Source organism: Cygnus olor, chromosome 1 (assembly GCF_009769625.2).
Source record: "Cygnus olor isolate bCygOlo1 chromosome 1, bCygOlo1.pri.v2, whole genome shotgun sequence".
Classification (NCBI taxonomy): Eukaryota; Metazoa; Chordata; class Aves; order Anseriformes; family Anatidae; genus Cygnus; species Cygnus olor.
The window spans coordinates 174,155,389-174,177,907 of record NC_049169.1 but is presented as its reverse complement, the minus strand read 5'-3'; positions in this window follow the sequence as shown (position 1 = coordinate 174,177,907).

The following is a 22,519-nucleotide window of genomic DNA, read 5'->3' as shown; positions in this document are numbered from 1 at the left end:
AATATTTTTGTATGTCTTCAGACTAACTCCTGTGAACAGTTTTTGTGCTGTTTCAAAGTAATTTAGCTCTGAGGAGGGAACAGAAGCAATGATCATCTGTCCAAGATCAGAATTAATAGGGCCAGTATTGATCAGTCACAGCTCTTTACTCAGAGCTCTGGCCAGAGTCAAATGTAACATTTCTTCACATCTGCCTTTGATTTTTCTCTGGAGAATTTCATCTAAAGATGTGCCAGTTGCAGCATGATAGTCATCTAATTCTATCCATCACTAACAGGGGGGAAAAGGGAGGGAAGAATCCCAAATCAGTTAGATAACTGAAACTACTGTGGGCAAAAGGAAAACATCTGTAACATCTGTAACATCTTTTACATGTGAAAGTCAAAATGAGAAGCTCTGGTTCTCTCCACTCATTAAGAAACACATATATTTTCTTTTGCATGCTTTCTAAGAAGGACAAAATTGAGGTGTAAAGTACAAATTCCAAACCCATTAATTTATCATTATTGTTATTAGAAGTGTTTCATAATTACAGCAATGTTACTAAACAAGGAATTTACCTATTTGTTTTATGAATAAGCAGGAAGTAGTTATTACATGGTGATCCAGATATCCTGGAAATAATCTTACATGCAAAAATGAAATTAATAGCCACATAAAAGTGTGATTTCACAAGTCTATTTGAGTTTTGAGAATGGTTTCGCTGGAGGCAGGATCAAGTCCTGAATAAACCATACAGGAACAAAAGAAAATAAGTCAGCTCTATGGGGTTATGCTGGTACTCTGTCTGGCCCAGTATCTTGTTTTCAATGGTGGGAAATAGAAGATGCTGATGGAGGACCCTAATAACAGGGTATTTTTATGCTGAAACCATTCAAAAATCCTCTCCCTGTATCAAGCAGCTGAAAAGTTGGGAACTCTGTAGCCAGAATTCATCTAATGGATATGTCTAAAAGTGCAAACAAAAATAGAGTAGACTGTACAGAAATCTGAGGCTGTTATTCATGTCAGATTTCAACTGAAGATGCAAATAACTGAAGAGGAAAAAAAAGTGACCTTATTTCAAATTTATTTGAAGTGTCATAGAAGAATTACAGCTCTCCAGGATGGTTTCATCCAGAGTTATCAGTAGACAAAGACAGGGTTAGCAGGGCTATTGACTTGTCTTGGTAAGAAGGCATTAGTAGAGTTTGTTTAGAGGAAAACTTCATAGCAGATTCCTGTTTGGTTAGCACAGTATTCAAGGGTGTGGGAAGATAAAGGAAAATGGGCTCAGTTTGTAGCTGAAGCTGAAGAGCTTGGACATAAAATACAGGTGGAAGGATTCAAAGATACCTTGTTCAACTCAAGGAAGCAAGACTGACTGTCAAGAAAAAAATAAGGGAGTTGTCACACCTATTTCAATGGGCTAACACATCAGCACTGACTCGGCAGCACTTGTGCAGTGAAATGGTCCAACAGCATTTTCCCCAAGTCCAAATGTACACTGCCAATGGCAATTCTTCGTGCTGCAGAGTTTAGGGAGTCTACCTGCTGTTAGATATCCATTTTTTTTTCTTTAACCAGAAACCGCTAGCAGTCGAACAAAAACCCCACGTGTATTCTTGAAAATCTGACTTTAGACATTCAGTGTGAACAATGCTGTCTGCCAGCAGTGAGAGATATCAGTAAACATAGTAAGTTTCTGAATGACCTCACATTGGTAACTAGTTAAAGTGGTGGCAGTAAGAGAAAAATCCAAGAAAAACTAATAGAGATCAGTTAAGAGGAGATCACCAAATAACTGAGAAACAAACAAACAAATGAAAAAGAAAAATCAACCAACCAAACAAAAAACAAACAAACAAACAAACAAAAAAATTTGGAAAAAAAAATGGAAAAAAAAAAAGTATTATTGGAGTACTATTGGTATAAGGGTAAGTAAAAGCATTGACACAGTAAAAGCATTGATACAGAAATTTGGTATTTTATATAAGGCATTGTTTAATTCTGTATGTTAATATTTCTAGCAAAATAAAGCAATTAAATTCTGTTTACCTACTGTTACCCAGGATTGCACTACTTAAAAGACATTAAGAAGTTTGAGTTAGATACTGAGACAGTGCAATCCAAAACTTCAAAGGATGTTAGTACTTCTTAATTTTATTTAATTTCAGGTGTTCAGCTGAGATCAGAGTCCAGTTTCTCTGGAATTCTTCTCTAATCAAAGGATGGACAAATCTAGAAAATCTTTCCTCTAAAATAAGAATGGGAATATAAGTAACATTAAAATAAAAGCATTCTTACAGAGGTGAGTTTATGTTCGTCAAAGTAGGTAAGAGCTGACTGTTGGCCTTAAAGGTGTAAGCAGTGCCTTCATTAAACTTGAGATATTGGAAGAGGTAGATGGATGATATGGAGAATCTGAGCACTTATGTGAATTGTAGTTCTCATGCATCAGCAGATGCCCAAACATACAGGAAAACTGCGTGCTGCCTGGGGGCACTTTTTTGTTGGGGGGGATTGATCTTTTGGAAATATTGTGGTTATCAAAGTCAAACAATTTGAAGAAGTAGTTACTCTCTCTACTGCTTTATTCTGAGAAGGAGAGTGATTGTAATATTTTTAGTTCCATTATGGCTTAGTTCAGATTGAGAATCTTCTTAGCTGAATTCCAGATGTCTAGTGAAATATACTCAGGCCTACTAATAAAAGTCACCAAGGATACACAGAGATTTAATGCAGTGTTTGCAGATCTGCAAGTAATGACTGTCAGACTGAGCTAGAGGAGTTACAGTACTTCATTAGCTTATTTGGAAGAGCTGTGATTTTAGACCAGACAATATCTAATTTGGATCTTGGCATCTAAACTGTAAACACCTCTCAGATATTTCCCCCAGCCCATTTTTTTTTCCAGGTACAGTGAGATGTATTAAAGAAACAAAAGTAAAATAGCATTTACAATCAAATGAATATTTCTTATGTGTAAAAGCAAAACATTTATCTGAAAATCCCTTTGAAAGAACATAACTGTATATATAAAGAATCTGACTGGTTCTGTATTTTATTGGTGCACTTACTATGTCATTAAGGGAGATCAGCTGAATTCTTTGCATGATAGCAGAAAGGAATAAAGGGAAAGTACTGCAATTTTGTGAAGTATTGAGTATTGTGGCTTTCTTTCAGTGAGATTTACACATTTTGTTTTCTCTTCCGTGCAAAATTCTTTTTTTTTTTTTTTTTTTTTTTTGGGGGGGGGGGTGGGGGGGAGGGAGATTTGCCAGTTTACACTGTAATAGTCATTTAATGAAGCCTGTGTGGCTACAAAGGGTAATTTGTTGGAGTACACAAATACAGCACAGTGTGACTCAGATGACTCTTTATTACAGAACAACCATTTGCCATGTGAGCCTTTACAGGTAGTAAGTAGAAAAGCCTATAGCAGGTTATTTTACATAGCTTTCCATTTTTGTTTATAGTATTTTGCTTTTTAAAGGAAACAGAAACAGAAAGGTACAGAAGTAAATTAAAATACCAGTCCTGACAATCACAAGGATGGGACTGCCTCTTTTTTCCTCCTGTGCTAACAGCAGAAAAGTGGTTTTATTTTCTGTCTGGTGCAGTAGCACAACAGTACCACGGACTCATGACAGGAGTAATTTAAGCTTCTCCACCCTGCCCATAATGGAGCTCTCATTCTGGGTACAGGAAGAAATGATCCTAACACTGGGGATGCTGGGGAATCAGAGCTTGATAGGAGCAGACTGGAGAATAAGCACACAGAAAGAAAAATAGACGGGAGCTTCAGAGTTTCAATATAGGTTTTCCTGCATAGGGAAGATTTATGGGACTCAGCTTGCCTGCTCTTGCACATGTCCCAGTTTAAGTGCTCCCAGCCACATGTAAGGATAGAAGAATGAACAATATATTTTCTGCAGTGAAGGAGACAAAATAGGAATAATAAATTAATAATATATATAAAGTTCATATTATATCCTTTCACTTACGTCCACTAATAAGCATTGGGTAACACTCAATTTGGTTAGGTGCTTACCTCAAGGTCATCTGCACCTTCCCCAAATTCTGACCAGTCTGTTAACATTCCTTCATCTGTTCTCAAGTCCTGAACACCTCTTCTCTAAGACAAGAAACTATCAATTTCACTTTTACTTTTACAATGATACAACTCTTAAAGCACAGAATAAGTGGGACTGAGCTCAGAGGAGAAACTTCTGAGTGTAATTTTAAGATAACCAGTCTTTGGTTTATGCACAAATATTTTTGTTTCCCTGTTGTTCTTCCTATCACTGGCTGCTAGCATCACTGTGCTTTATTTCCTGCTTCCTCATCTGTACAGTAAAACTGGGAATCACAAAGATTAAAAATTATTACGTTCAATCCCATTCATTTCCTGTCATCCTGCTGATATAACTGATCCAGAAGGAACATTAAGAACTACAGTAGGAAAATCTCTTAACACTGGATTTGAATTTTCATGGTAAACACTGGATCGGGTAACCTCCATTACATGTCATCCAGAAGGAAAAACATGCAGTGTTTGTGTCCTAGCAGATGTCTGGTGACAAATATCACTCATCTCTGTGGCAATCTTCTTGTGTTAGCCTTCTTGAGACTACAGATGAGATTAGGATTTAGAACAGAACACTTTTTCAATCTACTTTGTAGACAGACTTCCACATAGGTCCTGCTAGACATTCCTTTATTCAGCTGTCGGCCGCTTTTAAGTCATTTTAAAAAGTAATGATGAGGATTTGTCTCTCCCCTCCCCTTCTTATGGTGAATTTCAGCAAAGCTTGAAAAGCCTTGGGTAAACAGATCAGGTTTTAAAATGAATAGCTAGAACAGACGTTTTCATTATGATTTTATTTTTTAAGTTATTGGTACAAAGAATATAAAGATCATCAGAGAAACCTCTACCAATGCCTTCTTGAAGACTTTTCAATTCAGGCCCCCATTTCTACTGAAGTTAATTGAAAAGTGATTCTAGGACTTTACTCTTGTCTTTTCATTAGATGCTACTAAATTTGGCATCCCTAGCTTGAGGGCCTTTTTCCATTATTCATAGGTCTGGTAGCTTTGCAGAGATTGGATGGAGGGACTTCCATAAGCATAACTCATTCCCACCATCCCCTTTTCAAACTACATTATAAACTTTTATATTTAAGGAAGGACATTTGAATGTAAAGTTCTCTTTGCAGGGAAAATGAAAGTAATTCTGTATTGTGTTCATGGATCTTATTATCAATGCCATGAATTTTGTGTTTACTCTGTGTTTAGTAACACAAAACCCACATTTCTTTGAGCATTATGAAACTTAAATGGTCACGTAAAACCCAGCTTATAGCGTGAAGCTGTGGAAAATGAGGTTCTTCCAATTTTCAAAGCTTTTTGACTGAATTCTTAACCAGCATAAATTGCTACAGGTCTTTTGGTTTTAGTGCATTTCTTTTACAGGTTCTTATCTTTTGAGTTTATCAGTTACCACTTCCAAGATTTTGGGTAGACAAAAAGAATTTGCTTGATTTCGAAGATACTTGCTATACACACACATCTGATTGTGCACTGCCTCTCTCCTTTAGGAAAGTGAAGCTTACAACTCGCTAAAATGCATTACAAATGATTAAAATTAAACTACCGAGCCTTAGTAACATATCCATATTTTTTATTAAAGCAAAAACATAAAATAAGTAATACTGATGGTGCTTGTATATAATCACAGAATTTCTCTCTCTCTCTCTCTTTTTTTTTCTTTTTTTTTTTTTTTTTCTTTAACATCTAGTAATCCTCTTCTTTATGGGCTTAAAGGAAAAATAATGATATCAAGGTGGCTCTAGGACATTTGATTGCCAAACCAAACTATTCTTCCAAATATCAGTAAACTAGGAGCAGCAGACTGCTGTGAGCTATTTTTCAGCCAAAAGGATCAGATTTGTCTCTTAGACAGGTCTGACATCTAGTATAGATTTCCAATGTGTTGAGTTTCGCAAGTCATAGTTCTGACTTTGTGAGAAGACTTGCAGCTTTCTTAGGGTGGAGTATGTCCCCTGCTGGGGAGCTAACACATGGACCTTCAAGCCTTGGAACAGAAAATCCTCTTTACTACAAGTTTTTAAGAAACCTTCTGTTGGGCTGTAGGGATGGGGAGATACCCATGTAAGCATGTTTTCTGGGACAATTTCCATTACTGTTACATAGCACATTGACTACTGAGTTCAAGTAATAAGGCAGGTCTTGTTCTTCAAGGCTTGTAAAATTGGGGGGGGAGGGGGGGAGGTTGCGGAGAGAGAGAAAAAGATGAAACAATACATTCTAAGCAGTTTACAAGTTTACATGATTTTAGTCTTTCTTCCAGGGATGAAGTAGGAAGAGATATTGTGTCGAAGACTAGCGCTGTGGTTTGTAAGCAGAAGCACAGAAGAAGGACTATAAAATAATTACAGGAAAGTAACAAGCAGTACTTGTTAATGAAATTCAATTTGATTTATTTTCATAAAAGTACCAGCATTATTTATGTAAACAATACAAATTGCATCTGCTATTTAGCTTTGTGTGAGATTTTCCATATCACTGAGGTTTAGGGAATATCACTTAGGGAGAAAAGCAATTTTAAGGTTATCATGTGAGTGACAAAGACATTAATCTGACAAGATATGCTCAAGAGACCCAAGATACAATTGTACACTTCTTTTTGGCTCTCTCACCCATAATTTCATGGAGCTCAGTGTAATTAACACACTTCCTGGGATTTAAGTAACATTTGTTGCTTATCCATCAGAATGCAAATTTGAGAATGATATGGATCTGTACAGGAGACAGCAACAACTGTTCCCTAGGTAATAACTTGTGCACTGTTTCCAAGAAGAAAAAAAAAAAAAGGGGGGGGGGGGGAGGAGGAGGTGACAGATAAAGCATTACTCAGGTTTTATTAGGAAGTTAACATATGTTTTACAGCTGCTGCAAATGCAGAAGGCAGGTATGTCATAAAATTAACAAAAATTAAATGGTTTATTGCCATCTTGAAAATTTTATGCCTCATTTTCGTTAAAACTATATGCAATAATGAAATCTTTAGACGGGGTGTGTGTATATAAATGGGTGTGCAATCAGCTAATACCACCACCAACAAAAACAAAACCAGTAGGTCAGCAGCATCTTTTAATTCTTAACCAGGAAAAAAAAAAAAAAAAAAGCATAATACCAAAGAGAATCAGTAATTATAGGTGTGCATATATGTGCATGTGTTTAAAATGCAGAAATACATTCAAGCATTCAAATCAAGAATCTTTTTTCTTCAGCAGTAGGTCAGTGAATGATAAAAGATGAGAAGACTATTTACTTCGATGTCCTGTGCTCCATCTCAGAAGACAAACGAATAAGTCTGTACGGTATAATGAAAGATCAAATGGTCTTGATTACCTATATTTTTCATCAGGAAATTCACAAAATAAAAATAAATCCCACGTCAACCACAGCCTATTAGAAAAGAAGGAGCAAATTATGAAAATAATTAATTAGCCACTTCTTTAGAATAACCCTCTGAGAGAGGAAAAAACATCTGGATATTAGATTTGTTTTACTTCATAATATTTGAGTACAAAGTGAATAAAGGCACAAATACATAATGTATGGAAAACGTATGAGTTGAATAAGTGAAATGGGGTGTACAACAAACATTACTTTATTAATGCTTCAGGTTTTCCTTGATGTCCTCAGGCGCATTTTCAGCTTCTCTAAGGACAATTAGATTTATCCTCATCCGCTCTTATTTTTCCCCCTAAAGATTAAATAAATAAATAAATAAATATATACAAAAAAAAGTTTTCCTTAATGCGTTTGGCATTGGCAGGACACTAATCTGAGAAAATTCTTAAGGTTTCATCAACACAGAATGGGAAATGCAACTAATTTATCCCATATGTCTCTTATTTTTATTCAACCAGCACTAAAATTTAAGGTATTACTACTCCTTTTTGTTTGTAGTTCAAAACATGATAAAAAAGACTGAATTGCTAAACTGCCTAAAAATGCATGCAAATCAAATCAAAGTCCTATTACCACACATCAGAGAAAAAAGTTGTAGATTGCCATAGATGCAGAGTGCCATAGGTGCTTCTGATTTCTAAGCTTTACCATATATTTTTGCTTACAGAAAACCACATATCACCTGAAAAGAAGAAGAAATTAACTTTAAATGTTTTAAGAAAGTTTTCTTGATCATAGGCAGATTGGAGGCACTCAGATGAGCAGTGAAGCATTGCTACTGACATGAGCACAGAAATAAACAGGAGAGGCAGGCTAAAAGAAACTCAAGATAGGGGTTTATCCCAATGGGAGAGATATGACATATATGTGCAGTAAATAAAAACACCCTGTTCTCAGTCCAGCCCAATTTTCATGCAATCAAACTGGAAGGAACACTTTCCAGTGCCTCTTTACTGATGCTCTATTTATGTCTGGGCAGGTTTTTCCTCACAACCTTTTCCTGGGCCCTGTGATTGTCTGCCTCTAACCTCCCACCCTCCCCCCTTTCCTCCCCTCCCCCACCCTGAATCTTAACTAAAGTGAAATTACAGTGATTAATTCATCACACATACAGTTAGCTTGTTTGCTACAAGCTAGATTCATGCAGTGTGTTTCTAGTGCAACACTAAATGCCTTGCCTCAGTAGATTTTAAAGCTGAAGGCTGAATTGTGCATATATTTTGTGTGTTAGTAGTCTGCTATATCATGTGAAATCACCTATTGCTAGGTACTCAGCACAGATAATTCTGAGAAATGTAATTAATTGTGATACACTTATAAGATGATATCTAGGATTTTAAGCCTCACCATATCTTTATAACCTTCTGAAACCCACTCCTGAAGTGCTGAGCGGCTCAATTTTTATTTGTACATTTATATGGCTTTCTGACACCTGCTGCCCAATAACCGGTGCCATAAGCAATTCATTCTTAATCTATGTAACTAAAACAGTGATTTCTACATCCTTAGTTTAATATGCTGCTTTGTCAAAGCAACACTGCTATCTTTTGAAAAACCTAAGACATGGCAATAAGTATGTTTAGATGAAACAAATATTGTGCAGATAGGTGTTTTGGTAGTTTAGGGAGTAAAATCTTCATGAAATATGCAATTTAAGTGTTTTAAAGTGTGTGATGTAGTTTAAAACATATGAAGTTTAAAATTATTTTATTTATAAAAGATCTGTTCTGAGAAGCTCTGATTGCCACTTTTTTTTTTCTCATATAGGATATATTTTTTTTGTCTCAGATATATATAGGATATTTCAAGCTCTTATTCTGCAGAAATTGTATTCTTCTGGTAGACAAGATATTTTATTCTTCCTAAAAATGTATGCACATTAAGTTTCTGTATTTGTTTGCCCTAGAATTAAATTGGCTCAACAGTTACTTAAAAAAGTTACAAATAAGGAGTTTCAGCAGAAATCCAGATTCCTCACACATATGAATATATTTTGCTTGCTTATATTAGAAAAAGCTACGGTAAAGTACTAGGCCTTACTGTATGCTTTGACTGAGTTAAAATCAGTAGTTCTTGTACAAGTGGAGGACTAAATTCCAGTATCATCAGCCCTTTGTCTCAGGTCAATAGTCAAAAGCCCTAATGCTATTTCCTAGATGTGCAAATATGCTGGCAGGTATGAACTTGCTGATTTCAACTCTTTTAGCTGTGTTCATGAACAGAAATGATGTCTGAGCTATCCAGGATTCAAATTACACAGAACTTTAAAGGTCAGTATCACCATCTCCAAATGCAGCCAGAAATTAATAGCAAGTTCATGGGCTGAAACTGTTTCTTTTATCTGGTCCGGCCAAGCATCTTGGTAAATATTTTAACTACTTAACCCTCTGGGACATCCATCATTATTGAAGTCCAGTCTGTGAGTCACAAAGGCGTGGATAACTATGGCAAGGTTCATACCTAATTTAAATATTTGTCATATTCTCATAATGTTGTAGGAAACTAATCAGTACCTTTCTCTACCTTTCATTTCCTCAGTGATATCCTGAAAATTTAAGTAGAAAACAGGAAACAAAAGGAGTTTGGAAGAATATTCAAAAAAATAACTTGGAAGTATGTGTCATTTTGCACATTCTGCCTCCACATACCTCTTAGTATATGGTAAACATCAGATAGAATCATAGAATTATTTAGGTTGAAAAATACCTTTAAGATTAAGTCCAACCATCTACCTAATACTACAAGTCTGCCGCTAAACCATGTCCTTCAGTGCTATGTCCACACATCTCTTAAATACCTCCATGGGTGGTGACTCCACCACCTCCCTGGGCAGCCTGTTCCAAAGCCTAACCACTCTCTGTGAAGAATTTTTTCCTGATACCTAACCTAAACCTTCCCTGGGGCAATTTGAGGCTGTTGTCTTATGTCCTACCACTTGGCAACCTCCTTTCAGGTAGAAACTAAGTCTGTACAAAACACATCCATCTTCATGCCAGTCCTAAAAATCCACTGGTGGAAATGATTCATGTTGTATAATTTGTACAGTAGTTTTTTTAGGTTCATTCACATCTGCTTTAAATCCAAGATTTTTGAATCTGATAGACTTTTTAATACTCTCTAAAATGCTTTGGAAAATTCTTCCTGGCATTTTCTGTGCTGTGGTCTTTTAGATAACATGGAAGGCAGTCAGTTTCACAGATACAAGTGGAAATATGACACTTATAAATCAATCAGAGATGACTGATGCATAAGGAATGAAGGCAAATTCCTTGTATGGAAAGACATGGATTTTCCCACTCAGGAAAAATAAAATTAAAAAAAAAAAAAAAAAATATATATATATATATATATATCATTGGTACTGATAGAAGCTGAAGTTGTTGCAAGGAAATCTGAGTAACTCAACCTGTTCACCATTTCAGTGTTTGGGAATTGGATGCACTTGGTTTATAGCAAGGTTTGTGTATTGTTAGGTCCCTGAAGTGCTTTTACCTTGCATATGTCCCTTGAAAGGTTGAAATATTCCCCTTGAGTAAACCTTTTTAAAGAATGAAAATATTTCTCCCAACACATGCAAACTACCTTTGAGCCAACAGAGCCTCATGTCAGAACTTCTCAATTCCTTTTTCAGAAGTGTCTTATCTCTGGAGAATGAAAGCTATAATCATCTCATTTCCCACAGCCTACCTTTGTACCATGTTACTGGGGACATTCTTCTCTAGCAGCCTGTTTTAGTAGTAGTAGTAGTATTTAGTCAAATGAGATGGACACTGAAGAGTTCTGGTTTTGCTCTATAGGTTTAATTCTATAAAGTAAAATAAAGAGCCCCATATCTAATACAAATGCATGATGAACTTTATCCAGTTGACTATACTTATCTCTGCCTAGTTGACATTATTCATTGCATTAATCTTGTATTTACCTTCTAATTGTGTTTATGTTGCCTACAGCAATTATAGCCTTAAAATAGGTTTCATCAGACAAGTAAATTAGAGTAAGTTATTTTTTCTAAAATCTGTTCTCTTTAATTCTAGTTAAAACTTCCCCCCCTAGCTCATTGGCCTAAGAAGTAGCAGTAATTGGCTTATTACTATGTAGTATTTGTGAGCATCAACAGTAAGATTGTTTATGCAGTTATTCTATACCTACAGGGCAGAAGCATGGTTTCTCTGAGTTGTATGTAGCTTCATAATGACTTGAGTCATTCCTTAGGTTCTTCATATACTGTGAAACATGAAATAACTGCTTATATATATTTGTATTTATGTTTATATGTGTATTTTTATTTACATTGTTTACATTTACATTAATATTAATATTTATATCAATTTTTATATCTTCGTTTATATATATTTGCACACTGTCTGAAGTACAAATCAAGAACTTTGCTGTAGAAGTATATGCCTCAAATAAGGAGCTTTGGTCCGATCTGTGCATAGATTAAATCAAGATAACAAACTGAGATCTTCAGTACAATACTGACTTATGCTGCCTGAACAGCTGACCCCACATATTAGAAGAATGACATTTTTTTCATGTTCAGGTGTCACAGGAACAGAAGATCTGAGAAGAGTGGAACTTGATTGGATCAAAGGTTCAATCCCAGTCCTATTTCCCTTTCTCTGTGGTAAATGCTGTCTAATTAAGGAAAAAAAAAAAAAAGTTTAAATATATATATTATTTTTTTTAAACAGCAAACACAGAGTAGCATACTCTCAGGATACTTTTCCAGCTTTGTGTGGCTTAAGGGTATTCCTACACTAGAGTTTTTATCTTAGTGTTTTACAGCCCTTGATGAGCTTTCCATTTATTTGTCTAATGGGGTTTTGAACTCACTTAAACTTTTGACATGAAAACTATCTTGTTACATTGAGTTAAAACATAGTTTCATGTCCTTTTTCTACTGTGGTGCCCAGAACCGCACACAGTACTTGAGGTGAGGCTGCACCAGCACAGAGTAGAGCGGGACAATCACTTCCCTTGACCGACTAGCAATGCTGTGCTTGATGCACCCCAGGACACAGCTGGCCTTCGTGGCTGCCAGGGCACACTGCTGGCTCATATTCATCTTGCTATCAATGAAAACCCCCAGATGCCTCTCTGCAGGGCTCCTTTCCAGCATCTCGTCGCCCAGTCTGTACGTATAGCCAGGGTTGCCCCGTCCCAGGTGCAGGACCCAGCACTTGCTCTTGTTAAACTTCATGCAGTTGGTGATTGCCCAGCTCTCCAATTTGTCCAGATCTCTCTGCAAGGCCTTTCTACCCTCAACAGAGTCAATAACTCCTCCCAGTATAGTATCATCAGAAAATTTACTCAAAACACCTTCTAGTCCTACATCCAAATCATTTATGAAAACATTGAAAAGAACTGGCCCTAAAATGGAGCCCTGGGTGACCAGCTGCCAGCCTGATGCAGACCCATTTACCATAACCCTTCGAGCCCTACCTGTCAGCCAATTGTTCACCCATCATATGATGTTTCTATCTAGCTGTATGCTGGACATTTTGTCCAGCAGGATCCTATGCGAAACATTATTGAAAGCTTTACTGAAATCCAAAAAGATTACATCAGCTGGCTTCCCTTGATCGACTGGATGGGTGATCTTAGCATAAAAGGAATTTAAATTTGTTAAGCGGGACCTACCCCTCATGAACCCATGCTGGCTGGGACCAATGACTGCATTGTCCCCCAGGTGTGCTTCAGTAACTCCCAGGATAATCTTCTCCATAATTTTACCAGGCACTGATGGGAGACTGACAGGCCTGTAGTTTCCAGGGTCTTCTTTCTTGCCCTTCTTGAAAATTGGCACATTTTCCAACTTCCAGTCTACTGGGACCTCTCCAGATTCCCAAGACCATTGAAAAATAATTTAGAGAGGTCCCGCAATGACGTCAGCCAGCTCTCTAAGCACCCTGGGATGAATCCCATCCGGACCAATGGACTTGTATGGATCCAGGTGGAGCAGCAAATCCCGCACACGTTCAGGGTCGGTTGGGAGTTTATCATTCCCACAGTCACGGTCCCCTAGCTCAGGGCACCCGGGGTCCTGAAGTCCATCATCAACATTGAAGACAGAAGCAAAGAAGGCATTAAATGTCTCTGCTTTGCCTATGTCCTTGTCAGTGAGGTGACCACCCCCATCAAGTAGCAGACCTATGTTTTCTCTGGTCCTCCTTTTTCTATTCATATATTTAAAAAAAAAAAAAAAAAAAAAAAAAAAGCCCTTTTTATTGTCTCCCACAGACATGGCCAGCTTCAACTCTAATTGGGGTTTGGCCACCTGAATTTTCTCCCTGCAAAGGCGAACAGCATCCCTGTAGTCCTTCCACATTGCCTGACCCTGCTTCCAACAGCTGTATGCTTTCTTTTTATGCCTAAGCTCCAAAAGAAGATCCCTGGTCAGCCAAGACAGCCTTCTGCCCTGCCTTCTTGACTTCCGATATTTTGGAATTGCCTGATCCTGTGCTTTTAAGAGGCAGTGGTTAAAGACTGACCAGCACTGATGGATGCTGATGCCTTCAAAAGCAGTTTCCCAGGGGACCTTGTTGACTAGTTCCCTGAGCAGCCTAAAGTCTGCTCTCTCCATGTCCAGGGTTGATGTTTTGGTGGCAGTTTTCCTCCTGTCACCAAAAATTTTAAACTCAACTGCTTCAATGTCACTATGAACAGGATGGCCACCAATTGCCTGGCCTCATCAATTGCCTCATCATCCTGGCTGGGTGGCCTGTAATAGACTCCCATGATGATATCCCCTTTATTTGTTCGTCCCTTAATCCTTACCCAGTTAGTACTGGAGAAGCTTTTGCAACCTTTCACAAAGTGTGGGACTTTCACTGTTAAATTTGATCATATGCTCCTGTTATTGTTTCCTATCCCTTAGGTGTATATTAATGCCCTGTCCTTTAGGTATTTAGAAATACTCAAGAGGAGATTCCTTTATATAGTCCATGACAGTTTACTTGCTTGAATGAACTTTTATATAGCATCTTGTTAATTTTTTTTTTTTTTTTTGAAAATCCAGGCACAGTGTATCAAGAAGATTACCCTTATAAATATGTTCTTTCTGTACCCATCTAAGATCTTTTAAAAGCCTGTTAAGGAAGAATTCTCTCTACAAAAATTATTTTGATTCCTCCCCATTTTATTATATTTATCTGTGTGTCTATGAATCCTATTCTACCAACCTACCTGTAAAGAATCAAATATACCACTTCTCAGTTTTCCACATCTCCCCTGCCTGGTTTTTCTACAGGCTCTATAAAAAAATTGCATAAAATTTCCTGACCTCTATTCTTCTCATATGGAAGCTGACTTAACTCCAGTTATTTAAGAACCCCTGGGTGAATACCATATTGTCTTGGCAATATTAATTTACCTCTTGCGTCTAAAATCACTTCTATTGACATTTTAATTTGAGATAGTTCCTCCAGTTCATCCTTTGCAAAGAAAACAGTTGCTGTGGGAACCTCCCAAAACTCTTCATTTGTGAGTATCAGTGTGAAGAACTCATTTAATTTTTCTACTGTGGTCTTATCTCTTTTGAGTTCTCCTGTTACAGCTCCATCATCTATCAGCTCTGCAGACTTTTTGGCAGACTTTCTGCTTCTCATGGGATGGAAAAAAGGCTTATTCTCAGGCCTTTCACATGGCTTTCTTAGCCTTTCTTTGGTCGTAGCTTGATTCTACATTAAAGTTTCCAGAGCTTATGATATTCTGATTGTCCTTAAGTGGATATAACTTCCACTTTCTGACCTTAAGCTTTTAACTCTAAGAATTTATTTGTTGTGCTTTTTATCAGTACCAGATATTTGTTGATTACAATGACCTTTACAAAGTTTTCATGACATATTCAAGATTTTTCTTTTAAGCTTCTCCTTGTAATTTCTTTTCTTGTCTTTCAAATAATGCTTATATTAATAAAATTACCCTGTTTTATATTTATATACATATGTATATATTTTCTTTTTGACTCCTATAGGGAAGAGGAATTTGAGTGTACTGTAGTCGGGATTTCAGAATGGCTCTTCAGTAGTAAAAATTTAACTTCTTGTGCTCTGCTCAGAATTACGTAAAAAATAACTGCTTCAAGGGGCAATCATTATAGTATCTAAAATTAGTTTTTACAAAATGTCCCCAAATTACTTTTTGCCAGTCTTCATGGAAATAATTGAGTTATTCATTATTACTGAGTTTTCTGCCATTGTAATCTCTCTCATCTCCCTTAGTATGTCTCAGTCAATACACCTATCTTATTCAGGTGATTAATAACACTACCTTCCTACAATATTCATTCTATTTAGACACAAAATATTCAAATCACAGGGAATGTTTCTTGTTGATACAATTAACTTTTTGCCTTGCTTGACTTTATCTGCAACTCAAGCAGTAAAGAGCCTTGGGATTCAAGTCAGGGTATACAGAGAGGGCTGTGACCACATTGCTTAAATTCAGTTTTCTTTAGAGCAAAATGCATATGTTCACAAGGTTTACTACTTGGTCCACGATTCATACGGTGCCTGTTTTCTGGTCTCAAGATGTGATTTTTATTTTTGTGCACACATTTTGAGTTCAAAGTAACTGAAATAGTATTCTGGCTATACTGCAATACATCAGAATGGGCATTGGAAGACAACATAGTTGGGGTGGAGACATCAACATATCCTTGAAGGAAATGTATTCTTATGCACCTGGATTTAATATAAAACCAGATGCTACTGTCTGTTTCACTTGAAAAAACATCTGGGCAGTTGACAGTGTACATAAAGAGCACATAAAATTATCAGTAAACTTGGGATCTGGGCTGTTTGACAAAGATATATCTCTGTATTTACATAACTTAAGCTATTCAGTAGCCAGTACTGTCTGACCTATCACTCCTATCTAATCTGTAGCCTGTTATTATAGTATTCCATATTATATCTTTACTTCCATGAAGTTTATTGTATGCCTTAATTCTAAACTTGAGAGAACACATACATTTGATTAGGACTTGACTGGTCATTTTTAAGGTGTTCTGACTACATATATATATATATTTGGGATTCCTCTTCACTATTACCCCTATTTTCTCTATAAAAAAAGAAAACTAACAAAAAAATCAACCCCCTCAAAATCACCACTACCAAGAATTAAGGTATTTTAATTCACTATAGGATAAATGTTCAAGATCTAATATCAAACTTACCAAGTTTTTTCCACATAGATCAACTGTCTGATAAGGCCATCATTCAGTTTGTTACAAAAGACTACAACTTGAACCTTGTATTTCCAGGGGCTCTTGCAGCAGGTCTACAAGTGCTCTTTAGTATTTGTGAAATGGCAAATTCAGCATAGCTTGCCATAGTGGTATTAGAATATATATTTTCAGTATAAAGACAGTCTTTGCTATATGAGTATTGTTCCAGTGGAAAATGTCAGCTGCTCATTAGCAATGGGAGTTGCTCCCAGAGATATGAATAGCTACTTCACTGACATGCAGAGGCAACTAAAAGACTTTCAGCTAACAGGTAGGTGTTGATTCTGACCTAGAAATCTTTAAATGATTTTGTGCCTTGTTACCTGAGAAACCAACTTTCTGCTGTTGTGTTTTCACCATTAGAGACAGCTAAACAGCTTGGGTTCACACATTCTAAGTTCACAGGGTGATAAGGCATTTGTGCCAAGTTTTCAGTCATACATACTGAAATATACTTTCTCAGTAGTAAACTGAAGTCTAGATTTTCAGTCTTGTTAAACAAAATATACCCAGAAAATTAATGTAATTTTCAGCCTTTTTTGAGGCTTATAGGATTAACTGGGATAGATCTAGGAAGGCTATATGTAAAGATCATGGTTCAATTTAGTCTCAATAATCCTATTCTCTTCTTCAATTACTTTTGTTTGTTTGTTTGTCTGTTTTACGGTATAGTATCTAAGATGGAGAAAGAATAAAACATACATATTCAGATATAGTTTGAAAATGTACATAAGTCTGATTTCTCATAGTGGCCAGGAAATTTGGGTTAAAAGATATTTGAATTTAATCAGTATGTGGAATTGGATGTAGTTATGGTAGCACAGAAGGAAATAAGACAAAATATTTCTGCTTTTTATGTAAAAACAAACAAACAAACAAAAAACTATAACAACAAAACACCACAAACAAGCAAAATAATAATATATATATATAAAATAATGTAAAATAATATAAAATTATGTGTGTATATATATACATATTTCTCATGTTGTCAGCCAGCACTGTGAAATCAGTTCTTTCGGAGAAGTGGTTTTGCTATGTGGTGTCCAATAAGAGTGGACATAGTATCAAGGATGGGGCAGCAGCTAACACATACATGCATTTCTTTTTTGAATGCTAGAGTATTTATGTGTTCTGTGTATGTCTAAATATACCTTCTTCAGTGGACATTTTCCTTTTCTTTATTTTTCAGAGCTTTGTTCTATGCCAATAACCAATAATAAATATGCATGAGGGATGAGTCTTTAATGAAATAAAACCACTGTTATAGTAGCTTGAGAATAAAATATTATTAATAAATTAATCAATATAACCAATTCTGCAGTGATGTACACTAAAGAGACAGAAAGAGAAAAGCCCAGAACTGCTTCACTCACACCTGACTTCTGCACATTTCCTCATTTACTGACTCTGTAACAAAGACACACTTCACTTCTAAGACTGTGAAAATGTTTCTAAGTGAGTTATCATTAGAAGATTATACTGTCATCTTCCTCTTACTAAAACTGTATGATTGAGGACAGAGAGGAATCTTTCTGTGCTCTTTTATATAACTGTAAAAAAATGTGCTCAAGACATATTGCTGTAGAACTAAATAACTTAAAATAAAATTAATGACTAAAGTGAATAAAGCTGGGGAAGTAAACTAAATGCAGACTTACTGAAATGCACACATTCAAAAGTGAAACAATATGTCACACAAAATTACATTACAAGGTGCCCTGCTAGAAGCTTTATAGCTGACTGTTTCATGACATTCTTAAAACAGACAAATACTGTTTTTATAAAAAACTAGAAGCCTTTTATTTATTTATTTATTCATTCATTTTTTGTACAAACTAATTCTGGGCTAATTCTTCAGTATTACGCAGCTCTGATTGATCCCTGCTTAGAATTTTTGGATTTGTATAACGCCAAGAGTTTTCTAATATAACTGCCTGTTATTATACTGCATCTCCTCAAATAGCTAGTGCTTTAATGAAATTTAGTGGAGAGACGCATCAGAAAGAATCTAGCGCAACTTATAGGTTTACTTTAAAAATAGATTTTGGAACATGCTCATGTAAATATTTATCTTTGCAAGCCCCCAGGGCAGTCTGTGGTAAATATGAAGTCTTTTTCTCATCCACCTGACAGAAGGGCTTTATGGTTCATATAAAGATTATCCTGGCCATGCTAGACAGATAGTCAAAAGGAAATACCTCAGCAGAAACAGCAGTGATACAACAGTCATTCATAATTTAACACATATCTGTAACTTACCCAAATTATATGTACACATATAGTTATTACCTACATGAATAAATTTATTTCTTTGCAGCATTTCAATTTTTCACTACTTTTCCATTCTTTCCAGTCCCTTTTTCCCTATTTCTAACATATATTTTTTTCTGTCTTTTTATTCTTTCCTTCCTAACTTCCACGTCTTTTAGACTTTTCCCTTTTTTTTTTAACTAGTATTTTTTAATTTATTTTATTTTATTTATTTTTATTTATTTTATTTCATTTTTTATTGTCAGGCTCGCTACTCTGTCATTCACAGAGTATTAAATCTTCATGCCTCTTTTCTAGCCCAGAATAACATTGTCTCTTAATCACCTGCACACAATACAGTACAAATATGCAAATTTTGCCCTTTCCACCTTATTGACCAACCCTAGCCCTGAAAAATATGTTTAAAAGGACTCCATTGAAGTTAAAATACCTGCACCCTCTCACACACCCTTTGCAACGCAGAGAAAAAAAAAAAAAAAAAAGAAAAAAAAAAGGATTTGTTGCTTTTTCTTCCTCACAAAACATTTGTGTGTGTAAGATCTATACTGCCTATAAGGAGATCATACAAGCATTAAACACCTACCTTAGATGTTGTCCTATCTTCTGTATCTGAAGATGAGTGGTTTTTTTTTGCCCCACATATGTTAGCATTTCTGCACTGTGTAGCAGATATGCCCATAAATCAGCTGTTAATTCCAAAATTATTCTTAACATCAATGGGACTCTACTTCTCCATCCTGTAAGAGAAAGATGATGATATATTTCCTTAACCCAACATGTCTGTTGAGACACCTACTTCTTAGGTGGCAAACCACATGGCCTTCTTTCTGTATTTATTCAGGAAAGAAATTGTCTGAAATCACTGCTGCTCCTCAGGGGGCAATTACTGTCTGGTGTTTAAAATGCCTCTGTATATGTGTACCCTTTGGAATGTGCATGGAACTGATAAAAGCATATTGCAGTTGACCTTCCACAAACTTGTGGTTACTTGTTTTCATAGAATCATAGACTTGTTTGGATCGGAAGGGACCTTAAAGATCATATAGCTCCAAACCAAGCAGGGACACCTCCCACTAGACCAGGTTGCTCAAAGCCCCATTCAGCCTGGCCTTAAACATTTCCAGAAATGGGGCATCCACAGCTTCTTTGGACAAGCTGTTCCAGTGCCTCACCAACCTCTGAGTGAAGTTTTGTGCATCTTTGCACCATATTCATAGACAAAGACTTTTACTACACTATCCCTCCATGGAGATTCTGGCACTGGTAAAGACGCATGTATACAACTGAAGGCCAAAAATAATGTGTCTATAATTGAAATAAATTTGTATAATTGAAGAGCTGAAGAATTGAAGGACTAAATTGTATACAGTAGATAAATTTAAATAATTGAAGCAATTGATAAAATAATATAATTGAAGTTTTGTGTATTTTGTTTTGTCTAATATTTATTCTAATCTTTCACTGTTGATTTAGACCATTAGTTTTTTATTTTATTTTTATCAATTAATAATAGTAAATGTCCCCTGTTCTCCTAATATTTCTTTATATATTTCTAGACAATAATGGATTTCCCCCTATTTTTTCCATTTCTTTCTTTTATTTTTTTTTTAAAGTGGAACCAAAACTAAACGCTCTGTCTTAAGCCTGACAACTGTCAAGCAGAGCTGGCTAATAACTCTCTTATTGTACATACAGTATCCACAGTTTTGTGATGTTATCAAACATATTTAGATTTAGTTAATCTAAAAAGATTAACTAGACCGGGCCTTTTTGTGTGTATGTGTGTGTGTGCGCGCACATGCTTATACTTATAATCAAATATATCACACAGAATCACACAAAATCACACAGAATTGTCTAGGTTGGAAGAGACCTCCAAGATCACCTAGTCCAACCACTGACCTAACACTAACAAGTCCTCCACTAAACCATATCACTAAGCTCAACATCTAAATGTCTCTTAAAGACCTCCAGGGATGGTGACTCAATCACTTCCCTGGGCAGCCCATTCCAATGCCTAAGAACCCTTTCAGTAAAGAAGTTCTTCCTAATATCCAACCTAAACCTCCCCTGGCGCAACTTTAGCCCATTCCCCCTTGTCCTGTCACCAGGCACGTGGGAGAATAGACCAACCCCTACCTCACTACAGCCTCCTTTAAGGTACCTATAGAGAGCGATAAGGTCGCCCCTGAGCCTCCTCTTCTCCAGGCTGAACAATCCCAGCTCCCTCAGCCGCTCCTCGTAAGACTTGTTCTCCAGACCCCTCACCAGCTTCGTTGCCATTCTCTGGACTCTCTCGAGCACCTCCATGTCCTTCTTGTAGCGAGGGGCCCAAAACCAAACACAGTACTCGAGGTGCGGCCTCACCAGAGCTGACTACAGGGGGACAATCACTTCCCTAGACCTGCTGGCCATGCTGCTTCTTATACAAGCCAGGATGCTGTTGGCTTTCTTGGCCACCTGAGCACACTGCTGGTTCATATTCAGCCGACTATCAACCAGTACTCCCAGGTCCTTCTCTGCCAGGCAGCTTTCCAACCACTCATCTCTCAGCCTGTAGCTCTGCTTGGGGTTGTTACGCCCCAGGTGCAGGACCCGGCACTTGGCCTTGTTGAACTTCATACAGTTGGCCTCAGCCCATCGGTCCAGCCTATCCAGATCCTCCTGCAGAGCCTTCCTACCCTCGAGCAGTTCGACACACGCACCTAACTTGGTGTCGTCTGCAAACTTACTGAGGGTGCACTCAATCCCCTCATCCAGATCATCAATAAAGATATTGAAGAGCACTGGCCCCAGTACTGAGCCCTGGGGGACTCCACTAGTGACCGGCCTCCAACTGGGTTTGACTCCATTCACCACAACTCTTTGGGCCTGGCTATCCAGCCAGTTTTTAACCCAACAAAGCGTACGCCAGTCCAAGCCATGAGCAGCCAGTTTCTTGAGGAGAATGTTGTGGGAAACAGTATCAAAAGCCTTACTGAAGTCAAGGTAGACCACATCCACAGCCTTTCCCTCATCCACTAAGTGTGTCACTTTGTCATAGAAGGAGATCAGGTTCGTCAAGCAGGACCTGCCTTTCATAAACCTATGCTGACTGGGCCTGATCGCCTGGTTGCCCTGTAAGTGCCGCGTGATGACACTCAAGATAATCTGCTCCATGAACTTCCCTGGCACTGAGGTCAAACTAACAGGCCTATAGTTCCCCAGGTCTACCCTCCGGCCCTTCTTGTAGATGGGCGTCACATTTGCTAGCCGCCAGTCAACTGGGACCTCCCCTGACAGCCAGGATTGCCTATAAATAATGGAAAGTGGCTTGGCCAGATCCTCCGCCAGTTCTCTCAGTACCCTCGGGTGGATCCCATCCGGCCCCATCGACTTGCGTACATCCAAGTGCTGTAGCAGGTCGCCAACCATTTCCTTGTGGATAGTGAGGGCCACATCCTGCTCCCCATCCCCTTCCACCAGCTCAGGGTACTGGGTATCCAGAGAACAACTGGTTTTGCCGCTAAAGACTGAGGCAAAGAAGGC